This window comes from Carlito syrichta, unplaced genomic scaffold (genome assembly GCF_000164805.1).
Source record: "Carlito syrichta isolate Samal-C Ts95f unplaced genomic scaffold, Tarsius_syrichta-2.0.1 Scaffold314924, whole genome shotgun sequence".
Taxonomy (NCBI): domain Eukaryota; kingdom Metazoa; phylum Chordata; class Mammalia; order Primates; family Tarsiidae; genus Carlito; species Carlito syrichta.
Genome location: NW_007259020.1, coordinates 30,393 through 39,499, shown reverse-complemented (window position 1 = coordinate 39,499; position 9,107 = coordinate 30,393). Strand labels below are relative to the sequence as shown.

At 37.8% G+C, this 9,107-nt stretch overlaps 1 pseudogene; it reads left to right on the top strand.

Annotated features, from left to right (window-relative positions):
* Positions 1 to 5,671: 5,671 nt before the first annotated feature.
* On the top strand, positions 5,672 to 6,128 carry LOC103274826 (annotated as a pseudogene).
* Positions 6,129 to 9,107: the final 2,979 nt, after the last annotated feature.

Sequence of the window (9,107 nt, the reverse complement as noted above, 5' to 3'; positions counted from 1 at the left end):
AGAAGAGAATGCAATCAGGGGTATCCAAATAGGAAAAGAGGAAGTCAAATTATCTCTCTTTGCAGATGACATGATTGTATACCTTGAAAACCCAAGAGAATCTGCAAAAACCTCCTTACACTGATAAAGGCCTTCGGCCAAGTTTCAGGATATAAAATAAATGTGCAAAAGACAATCGCATTTCTTTACACCAATAATAAACAAACAGAAACCCAAATAAGAAGCACAATTCCATTGAAAATAGCCACACAAAAAATGAAATACCTTGGCATCTTCCTAAACCAGAGATGTGAAAGACCTTTACAATGAAAACTACAAAACTCTGCTCAAAGAAATCAAAGATGACACAAACAAGTGGAAAAAATATCCCATGCTCATGGATTGGAAGAATCAACATTGTGAAGATGTCCATTTTACCTAAGGCAATCTACAGATTCAATGCAACACCTATCAAATTACCAGCAACATTCTTCTCAGACCTAGAAAAAACAACACAGGAATTCATATGGAAACACAAATGACCAAGAATTGCCAGAACAATCCTCAGCAAAAAAAAAAAAAAGCAAGTGGTATCACATTACCCAACTTCAAACTTTACTATAAAGCTACAATCATCAAAACAGCTTGGTATTGGTATAGGAACAGGCATATAGACCAATGGAATAGAATTGAGATTCCAGAGGCAAGACCTCAATTTCTCAACCAACTCATCTTCGACAAAGCCTCCACCAACTACCACTGGGGAGAGGAGAACCTATTAAGTAAATGGTGCTGGGAAAACTGGTTGACCACATGCAGAAGATTGAAACAGGACCCCTATCCATCCCCATACACAAAAATTAACTCCAAATGGATCAGGGACCTAAATATAAAACCTCAAACCATAAGAACCTTAGAAAATGAAGGACATACCCTCATGGAAATTGGAACTGGCATTCAATTCCTGAACAAAACTCGAAACCCACAGGTCATAAGGGATAAGATAGACAAGTGAGACCTCATTAAACTGACAAGCTTCTGCAAAGCCAAAGAAACCATCAAGAGAGCAGGAAGATAGCCTACAGACTGGGAAAAAGTATTTGCCAACTCCAGGTCTGACAAAGGCTTAACATCCTGGATCTACAAGGAACTCAAACGTGCTGAAAACAAACAAACAAATAACCCCATTATAAAATGGACAAAAGATATGAGCAGACACTTCACAAAGGAAGACATCTGAGCAGCCACAAACACATGAAGAAATGCTCAACCTCACTAATCATCAGGGAGATGCAAATCAAAACCACACTGAGATACCACCTAACCACAGTTGGAATGGCAATTATCAACAACTCAAAAAATAACAGCTGCTGGAGAGGGTGTGGCGAAAAGGAAACACTTCTACACTGTTGGTGGGAGTGTAAACTAGTGCAACCTCTGTGGAAAGCAGTGTGGCAATTCCTAAAAACTCTAAACATCAACCTCCCATATGACCCTACAATCCCCCTACTGGGAATATACCCTGAAGAACTCAAATCACTCTATAATAAAGATACCTGCATGCGAATGTTTATTGCAGCATTGTTCACAATAGCAAGAACCTGGAACCAACCACGCTGTCCATCAAAAGAGGACTGGTTTAAAAAATGTGGTACATATACACAATGGAATACTATGCAGCCATAAAAAAGAACAAAATCATGAATTTTGCAGCAACTTGGATGGAGCTAGAGTCTATAATACTGAGTGACCTCTCACAGAAACAAAGATCTGAGTACCACATATTCTCACTCATATAGTGGACCTTGATCACCCAATGCACTACTATAAGAAAATGACTGACAGTGTTGGGAAACTATGGGGGTGAGATGGGACTAATAGTAGTAAACATCTGTCTGGACATAGGGAGACACCAATTATCAACAAGGGGGCCTGAATGAAGTATATTTGTATACCTAACCCTTGTCTGTACCCCACAATATCAAAATAAAAAATATCGATTATTAAAAAAAAAAAAAAAGAAAAACAAACATTTGTTTCTCATGGTTCCAGAGGCTGGGAAGTACTATACCCAGATGACGCGGATTCTGTGTGGGGTGAGAGTTTGTTCCTTATATGCTGCAACTTCTCCCTTCAACTTCATATGTTGCTTCACATACAATTGTTCCCCTTACCCATGGTTTCAGTTTTATGTTGCTTTCTATTTTGAGTAAAGTGTTGAACTCTTCATCTGGGGATTTGATTCATCCGTGGGTCCAGAATCCCCACATTGTCCATGCTGGCTACCCATTAGCGGCATAGTAGACATCTATTTTATCATTTAAACTGTCATGGTATTGTAATGCTTGTATCCACATAGCACTTTTTAATTTTGTCCTTGCTCAAAAGTGCAAGAAGAGTGAAGCTCACAATTTGGATATGCCAAAGAGGAGCCATAGAGTGCTTCCTTTAAGTGAAAAGATGAAAGTTTTGGACTAAAAGTGAAAATAAATTGTATACTGAGTCTGCTGAAACCTGGATAAGAACAAATCTTGTACCTGTGATACTGTGGAGAGGTCAAAAGAATTTTGACCATTTTGCTGTTGCCACTCAGGCTATGAAAGGTAATATAGGCTTTAGCACTATCTAAGCTTCCAAACATTTGCTGATGGTCTTGGAACACTTTCTCTTTAGACAAGTGGGAAATACCTGGTGGAAGCGTAAACAAGGAAGTTCTTCAGGCTGTATAACAAATTATACCAGAGGAGAATATAGTATGTCAGCAATGACATACTACATTCAGTAGAGCAGTAGAAATAGACAGTGTTTGGGCAAATATATAATGGATAATATTTTTTCCACTTAAAACCTTAAAAAATACATAAATGTAAACAGCAAAAATGGTTACATTGTCTGTCTGTGAAGGGAGATTTCCTCCCTTGGGCCTCTTTTTGAAAGACACTGATGCCATTCAGGAAGGCGCTAAAACACCCAATCTCTTGATACTATCACATTGGATTTTAATTTAGCATAAAGAATTATAGGGGGACACAGACTTTCAGACCAGAGAATTTTCCTTCTGATTCCACCAAGTTGTTGCCCTTCTCCCATGTAAAATACATGCACTGTATCCCAATAGTCCCCAGTGTCTTAACTTGCTTCTGAATTAACTTTACATTGAAGCCCAAGGTCTCATCTAAATCAGATGAGACACACTCATAGTAGGATTCCTCCTGATCGAGTGGCTTTCCAGCTGTGAAGCTGCAAAATCAAACATGTTATGTGCTTCCAAAATAAAATGGTGGGACAAGAATAGAAGAGTCATTCCTATTCCAAGAATGGAGAAATTGGAAAGGAGGAAGGAGTGGCAGATCCTAAGCAAATTTAAAATGCAACTGGGATAACAACATGAAATCTTAAGAATTTAGAATAACATTCCCTGACTCAATGATTTGCACTCTAGACACATCGGGTGGTGGTTAATCCTGAAGGAGTTCTGGGAAGCCATGCCTTCATAGCTTTGGACAGGTTTCATGTGGAGGCTCTGAGGGAAAATCTGTTCCTTGCTTCTCTCCCAGCTTCCAGTGTTTGACAACATTCATTGACGCTTCTTCACTGGTAGACATACCTCTCTAGTCTCTGCCGCTGTCTTCACATTTCCGTCTCTCTATATGTCAGTCTGTGCCTTCACATTTCTCTCCACTGTGACCATCTCTATAACCAAATCTTCCTCTTTTTTTAAGTACACCAGTCATTGTAGTAATCCAGTATGACTCATCTTAATTTCATTACATCTGACATGACCAGATTTCAAAGAAAAAAACTTTACATTTACAGGGTCTGGGGCTTAGGATTTGAACATTTCTTTTCAGATGAGATAGTTCTACTCATTATAGAGAGAAACTGAATGGAGCAAAAACAATGTTCACTGTAGTCTAGGAAACAATACACTCAACTTTTGTTTTTAAATTTTCTACTAATTCTTTGTAACCAACAGAATTCTTTACACTTTTTCAGGCTTCAGTACAATTGTCCACAAAAAGTGAGAATGTGGACCACGTAATTTCAAGGGTTATTTTAATAAACTTCTGAGATTCTTTAAAAGAATGTTATTGTCTATTCTCTATAAGACTGTTAGAAATTTAAAAATATAAATACATTTAAATAATTGTTTCAACTTTAGTTATACTAACAAATTTTAAAGAAATTTTCAAGTTAATTATGTTTGAATAGAGTTTCAAAACCACTAGTCATTATAGAGTTTCATCACATTGTAGTCATCTATTCAATTATTCCAGTTATTAAGGCAAATATATAGCTGTCATATAATAGCAGGACAAGATTTTTCTTTAAATATTTCACACGAAATAGTCACAGATACATTAATTCTTTAGAGTTGCTTTCAACCAAATTCTTATTTTAATCACCTATCTCTGATGATCTTGTAAACGGCAAGAATGTTTGTTTATTTGACAAGAACCTAAGTCCCCTTACATATTGTTGCTGTCTGTAACATACAGTCAACATTTTTAATTGCTGTTTATTCTATTTCTTTTTGTTGTCAGAGAATTCAAACAAGGCCTTCAAGAATTTTGTGTTAAATTTCCCCCAAGTTCTTCATATGTCCTCTGGCTCTACTGTCTCACTCATGTAATTTTTGAAAACCAATTGAATTGCTTTTATAATTTTTATAATTTTAACAGTGCCTCAGTTATAATACTTTTTAAGCATTATTGTTAGTTTTTTATATAAAATAAAAAATAGGCCAGGATCTGTGGCTCAGCCTGTAATCCTGTGCTTTGGGAGGCTGAGGTGAGTGGATTGCCTGAGCCCGCGGGTTCAAGATCCACCTGGACAACTTGGCGAGACCTCATCTCTACAATAAATCAAAAAAATTAGCTGGACATGGTAGTGCGCCCCTGTAATTCTGGCTACTTGGAAGGCTGAGGTGGAAGGATCGCCGAGTCCAGCAGGTCGAGCCTGCGGTAGCCGGGAGCGGCACTGCACTCCAGTCTGGGTGACAGAGTAAGACTCCAACTCAAAAAAAAAGAAGCACAATAAAATAGACATATATTATATATAGGCTGTAAATTCTGTCCATATGCTGTCTTAAATTTTTAAGAATATTTATTCCTTTTTTTGTGGGGAGAAGCATTACTTTGACAAAGAACCAATCATTTTGTTCAGGTGGGTTATGTCCTTTTGCATGTAAGAGAAAATGGACTTAGTTTATAAATAATATTATACCTTAGCCTTTATGGTATCTGCATAATTCCTTTATGTGTTTTTGAAGATATTTAAATCTGAACATGAAAACAGCGTATTAAATGACAAAATACAGGAAAAATTAAAATTTAAAAATATAATAAAAAATAAAATAATGAATGGGAGTTGCCAACTGAAATTTTAATGCATAGTAATTACATTAAATTCACAAAAACATGCAAAGAAAGGTTTTACTTGTCATGTCTTTTTGTGTTACAAGTGATAAACACCCAATTCAAACAGTCTAAGGCAAGCAAAACAAAACCTTGTACTAATTATGAGACTCAGCTACAAGAGGATCCATGCAAAGTTAGATCAAGGGCCCCAGCTTCTCCTCTCTCTCTCTCTCTCCCCTCTCTCTGTGCATTCCCTTTCCCACCAGCTTTCTTCTCAATACTTAAATAATTTTTTGCACTAATAGCAACCAACAGTGTTGCAATTCAGGAGGAAGATGACGGTGGAAGTCACCCAGGAGGAGATCAAGTAAGAACCGGAGAAGTCCTTCCACCCGAGAAGACGTGTCCGCGCTGCTGTGTGTCCTCACCACCAACAATGGCCGCCACCACCGCATTCACGAGTTCTCCCGCAGAAACGTGTGGTCCAGCGAGCTGCAGATCTGCACCGGGATGGATGCAACCTTGAAAGAACTGACTGGTTTAGAGAAAGAAATCTACCCAGAAGCTAGAAAGAAGGGCACACACTTCAATTTTGCCATCGTTTTTACCAGTGTCAAAAGACCTGGCTACTGTGTTAAGGAGATCTGCAGCACCATGTCTGGCAGAAAGGGGACAGATAGCTCCATGACCTTGCAGTCACAGAAGTTTCAGATAGGAGATTATTTGGACACAGCGATCACTCACCCAAACCGGGCACCAGCCCCCTTGAGGGACACGAGGCCGTATTAGATTCTACTTACAAGTTCTTGAATTTATTTTTCGTTCAGTTATGTAAAATAAACTTATGTACCCTCCTCCCCCCATTATTGCCATTAAGCATTTAAATTCTGAACAAATTATAATGCATCTAACTAAGGTGCTGGCTCTGGATGTGTTGTGCTGTGATCACTAGTAGAAAGTCTGTACATTCAAGCCCTTCTGTAAAAGCAAAGTGCTCTTAGCATTTTGTGTGCAACCGCATTGTTAAATACATGTCATCAAAAAAACAACAAAAAACGAAAAAGAAGAAGAAGAAGAAGAAGAAGAAGAAGAAGAAGAAGAAGAAGAAGAAGAAGAAGAAGAAGAAAAGAAAAGAAAAGAAAAGAAAAGAAAAGAAAAGAAAAGAAACTGATGCAGAGAGATTGAAATGCAAAACAGCAGTCACTAGACCAGGAGGACTGTCAACAGAGCCACTGCAACAACTAGTGCAGCACTGAACTCTAGCCTCATTCTCTTGAAGGTGTGACCAATGAACTTCTATTGTTTGCTCTTGTGCTCCAGTGTATTCTCATGCCTGAAGGTTCTCATGGTTATTTGTTGTATTCTCATGGTTATTTGTTGTTGTTGTTGTTTGTTATATTGTACTGGCTGGAAAGTTCAATTCAATGTTGAAGAGGAGTAGTGCCCACAGAAATTCCTATCACATTCTTGAATTTTAAGGAGTTTATACAGTTAATTTTAATCATTCTCTCATGACTGATCCACATTTCTCTCTTGAGCAATATTGTCAAACCCCATTCTTTTTGTGTGCTTGTCTTGCATCCATATCTCTTCTTTATTAAAATGAATATGCAATTCTTTACCCACATTTTATTGTTTTTTTAACTCCTTTAACACATCAAGTAATTTACTTTCTACTCTTTGTTTACTTAGTGCTTGAATCAAGAATCAATAATCGGTACTGAATTTGAGCAAATACTTTTTCTGTGTCTAGGATTGTGTCATTCTTCATTAATTTCTCATGTCATAAATGTATTAATTTTTTTCAGTACTTCCAAGAGTCCACTTCTATGTCTTTTGGCTTATAAAGTTTCTGATGAGAAGTCAGCTGTTGGCCAGGCTCAGTGGCTCAGCCTGTAATTCCAGCACTTTGTAAGGCTGAGGTGAGTGGATTGCCTGAGACTGTGAGTTCAAAACCCACCCGGGCAACTTGGTGAGACCTTTTCTCTACAATAAATCAAAAATTAGCCAGACATGGTAGCACATGCCTGTAATTCGGGCTACTTGAAAGACTGAGAGTGAAGGACCGCCGGAACCCACCAGCAGGTCAATGCTGGGGTGGCCGTGAATGTGCCATGGCACTCCAGCCTGGCCAACAGAGTGAGACTCCAACTCAAAAAAAAAAAAAATGGGCTGTTATCCTTATCTTAGTTGTAAAGTTAAATTATCATTGCATATCAGAAGTGATCCTATATTGAATATTAATATTATTCTTTTAAACATATTTCTAGACTCAGTGTACCTTGTATTTTATTAGAAATTTTCCTTGTAGGGTCTCTACATGTGGATTTCAATTTTTCAGTTCTATGTGTTTCTTGTCTAATTCTTTATACAAGTTATTGTATTCTTACTTCTCATGACTGATCCACATTTCTCTCTTGAGCAATATTATCAAACCCCATTCTTTTTGTGTGCTTGTCTTGCATCCATATCTCTTTATTAAAATGAATATGCAATTCTTTACCCACATTTTATTGTTTTTTTAATTGAGAGAATATTTATATGAAATGCAGTCCAGTTCTTTCACAGATCTGTTTTACAATTTTTTTCTCTTCTTCTGTGCTATGTTTATTTATTTATATAAAAAAAATTTTTAAAGCAAGATTTATTGAGAGGACAGAAAATCTCCCACAGTGGGAAGGGATCTGAGGGGGTTGCACGGTTTATTTTTATTTTTATTTTTTGTGGTTTTTTTTCAATCAATATTTTTTATTATGATTTTGTGGGGTACAGTTAAGGGTTAGGTGTACAATTACGTTTCATTCAGGCACCCTGTTGATAAGAGGTGTTTCCCCATCCCCAGAGAGATATTTGCAACTGTGAATCCCAACCCCCTCTCCCCCACAGTTTCCCAGTACCGTCAGTCATTTTCTTATAGTATTACACTGGATGGTCAAGGTTCATTATATGAGTGAGAACATGTGATACTCAGATCTTTGTTTCTGTGAGAGGTCACCCAGTATTATAGACTCTAGTTCCATCCAGGTTGCTGCGAAATTCATGATTTTGTTCTTTTTTATGACTGCATAGTATTCCATCATGTATATGTACCACATTTTTTAATCCAGTCCTCTTTTGGTGGACAGCATGGTTGTTTCCAGGTTCTTGCTATTGTGAACAACGCTATGATAAACATACGTGTGCAGGTATCTTTTTTATAGAGTAACTTCAGGTCTTCAGGGTATATTCCCAGCAGGGGGATTGCGGGGTCATATGGAAGGTCAATTTTTAGAGCTTTTAGGAATCACCACACTGCTTTCCACAGAGGTTGCACTAGTTTACACTCCCATCAACAGTGTAGAAGTGTTCCCTTTTCACCACATCCTCTCCAGCAGCTGCTATTTTTTGAGTTGTTGATAATTGCCATTCCAATTGGGGTTAGGTGGTAACTCAGTGTGGTTTTGATTTGCATCTCCCTGATGATTAGTGAGGTTGAGCATTTCTTCATGTGTTTGTTGGCTGCTCAGATGTCTTCTTTTGTGAAGTGTCTGTTCATATCTTTTGCCCATTTTATAATGGGGTTATTTGTTTGTTTGTTTTCAGCACGTTTGAGTTCCTTGTAGATCCAGGATGTTAAGCCTTTGTCAGACCTGGAGTTGGCAAATACTTTTTCCCAGTCTGTAGACTGTCTCCCTGCTCTCTTGATGGTTTCTTTGGCTTTGCAGAAGCTTGTCAGTTTAATAAGGTCCCACTTGTCTATCTTCTCTCTTATGACCAGTGGGTTTCGGG